Source organism: Arabidopsis lyrata (genome assembly GCF_000004255.2).
Source record: "Arabidopsis lyrata subsp. lyrata unplaced genomic scaffold ARALYscaffold_1, whole genome shotgun sequence".
Classification (NCBI taxonomy): domain Eukaryota; kingdom Viridiplantae; phylum Streptophyta; class Magnoliopsida; order Brassicales; family Brassicaceae; genus Arabidopsis; species Arabidopsis lyrata.
The window spans coordinates 1,402,296-1,405,605 of NW_003302555.1; the positions used below are offsets into that span (position 1 = coordinate 1,402,296).

Genomic DNA, 3,310 nt, shown 5'->3' on the forward strand with positions numbered 1-3,310 from the left:
AAATTTACGTTTTGGTGAGAGAGAGAGAGAGGAATTGGGGGGGGGAGACTGAAGAAGGAAAGAGGGTGGGGCCCAGAAACGGTACATGAAGAGAACATAGACGCTTTTCGTTTGGAACACAACACGAGCACGACATCTTCTTCTTATTGACCTACGTGGACTCTTACCAAATTCAGTTCTTGAGGATTCTTCTTCTTCTTTTTCTAATCTTTCTTTTTCAGGTTTATTAATCACTGTATTATCAAGATTTGATACCTATCCAAAATTTATTCTGGTTTTGGATGACAAATCACAACCTATACAAAAAAATGTAGTATTTTGTTAATGGATTAAAGATATGTAGTATTTTGTTATGTCCAAAATTAGATAATTATATTAAAGAAATATTTAATTTTATTATGGATCACATGGATTTTTTAGAAAGTGAATTTGATTACAGTATCAATATACTGTGTGATCAGAGTGTTTGATGTTATTTTCATAAACATAATTTTATTAATCATATAATAATTTTCATTGTCAATGATTGATTACATGACTAAATAGGGAGTCTAAGTTTATATTGAAAGTTTGGAAAAAAATAATCGCAGTAAACAATGATAACTACTAGACTATGAAAGTATGAAGTCTAACTTCTCACTAAATATATTTCTAAAAAGTAAAAAATAGTATTAAATTAAACGGTACAATTTGCGGCTGAAATTATAATACTCCTATAATTAATTAGTTCAGTTTTCGTTTTTTTCGTTTCTAACACGTTATATTGACCTACCTTGCTACTTAGACATGATTTAGTTAAACACTCCATCTTTGTTTTTCTATTCAATTATAACATACCGAATCAATTTTTTCCTGGGCCTACCCCAACTTAACTCTTATCAGAAAATGGAGTCTTAAGTGCAGAGCATCTCTTTGTATCCAAAATATATATCACTATATTATCGTCAGAGCCGGTCCGGAGGGCAAGCAAGTGAAGCCATCGCTTAGGGTCTCACATTATAAAATATTTTTTTTGGGAGAATTTTTTTTTTTACATTAACAAAAAGGCCTAAATTTTTAGTTATGCGTAGGGTATCAAAGAAAATTTTGAAACTTTGGACCGGCCCTGATTATCGTGGTACTAATTTTTCTTGGCACTTTTATCATTTAATTGGTAATATTTCACTTTCAAGAAATCAATATGATCAACCACTAACTTTTTTATAAAACCGGAAATTTAGGAAAATATTTGTATCCATATGATGATATGAATACACATGCAAATCCGTACGTATATTTTGATTGCCCTATTAAAAATTAGTACAAATGACATATAAGTTATAACTACATAACCTCAACAGTAACGAACATCAGATTTAGGATGACTTTATGTATTGGTTGATTAATATGAATTTGATCTTATGGACTCACTAGGAACATTTTATGGTCAACGTAAATACGTAAATCCCAATATAAATATTATATAAATAACTCCAACAACGGAGGCACCAGTGGTCTAGTGGTAGAATAGTACCCTGCCACGGTACAGACCCGGGTTCGATTCCCGGCTGGTGCATTTTATTTTCTGATGAACAGGTTTTTTCGTTTACATTTCTTTTCCCTGATGAAACAGGTTTTCTTTCTTTTTCTGAATCCAATGCTATTATCGGCCACGTGTCGAGTGATGAACACGTGCTGATTCCTTTCCTTTTCTGACCACATTCTCGTCACTAATTCAAAACAAATGTCTGGTCCTTTTAAAAAAAAATCCTTGGTAAGAATGCATGCATCAGAAAACTTTTATCAAAGAAATAGAAATAGTGGCAAAGAAATAGAAATAGTGCATGCACCTTTGCCACTTAAGCCAATACATATGCAAATCAAAACAGATGTACATAGAATCATTTTTACTTTTTGCATGAGCGACCACATATATAATCTTTTGTTTATAAAGGCGATCCAGTACAAGACTAGCTAGTGTTTGAATACGTTGGTTTCATATATACAGCAAGAGCGGGACTGAGTGTTTAGATACGGAAAATCATCAAATTGATTAAAGTTGTTGGTGATTTGATTTACACTTTTTAGTCATATGATTTGACCAATTAATTTCATATACCTCTTGTTTCGGGTGACATAAAAAAGTCGAATACTTCTTTTAAAATTTAGTAATTTCATGTATATAAAACGTGTATCCTTGATCCTTCTCGCGTTTTTTTGGGATCAACTTTTTTTAGTTACGCCTTCCTTAGAATATATATATACGAGTTTCTATTGAGTACTCTTGAATATGAACTGTTATCAAGAGTACGTCGCAGCAAATCTCCTTTTGTTTTCCACTAATAACGTAATCGAACATTCACCTTTCTCATTTCAAAAAAAAAAAATTACCTTTCTGTGACAGAACTCAGAAAGCTTAAAACAGTCACTCTCTGTCTTATTTAATATTCGAGCTTGGCAGTTAACGTACTAAGTTTTATCGAATGTAAAAACACTAAACAGCCCAACAACTCCGAGCCATTTAGCAAACCGGATGATGTCACTATACTTACGGTACCAACTTATCTTGTAAAATATCTGACAGTTTTACAAAATTAAGTAAGAAAAAGAATTCAAAACAAACATTAGCTTTTTTCTTTTTCTTTTATTTTTTATTTTTTTTGAACAACACATACCTTACATTGAAACCAAGGATTACAACAGAGCCTTCAAGAGATTTGAAACCTACAGCAAAAAGAACATATTACAATTCTTCTACTGAAAAACACCAAACTATGTGACTAAAAGTGAGGGAGCTGTATGATCTGCTGAGCTCTAGAGAGAGGATCAAGGTGACATCGGAGCAAGCTTTTTATCTCAAAAATAACAGCCGATGCAGGTTTGGAAAAGGAGTTGTGTAATCTTAAGTTGCGTTTTTTCTATATGAAATAAATTGAGGCTTGAAAGGCAAGACGAAGAATCAATGCGGTATTCTTATCGCGACAAAGATTCTTAAGCCATCTAACTCCGTCATCAAACAAGTTTGGAGGAGAAACATGGGGTTTTTCATAAAAATATCGCTATATAATCACAGCGTAGGAGCAATCAAAGAACTGTTTTCTTTATAGTACAAAAAGTATTTTTACGTTTTCTTTTGTCACCACACCAATGCTATATTTAGATTTAGCAATCGATTTTGTATTTTTTTGGTCATCTATACAAAGACATATTGATACGATCGCATCTACAATTTTTTTGAGAAAAACATTTATAAAAGAAATCAAAATTACTTGCCGAAATTTTTACTAAAATTTATATTTTGTATTGCTAAAGAACTAATTACAAGTGCACA

General features: G+C 32.0%; 1 non-coding gene across 1 annotated transcript; it reads left to right on the forward strand.

Moving 5' to 3' along the window:
* Positions 1–1,484: 1,484 nt before the first annotated feature.
* Positions 1,485–1,555, forward strand: TRNAG-GCC. The gene has a single exon. It is a non-coding gene; the product is annotated as a tRNA-Gly (tRNA).
* The last annotated feature ends 1,755 nt before the right edge of the window (positions 1,556–3,310 follow it).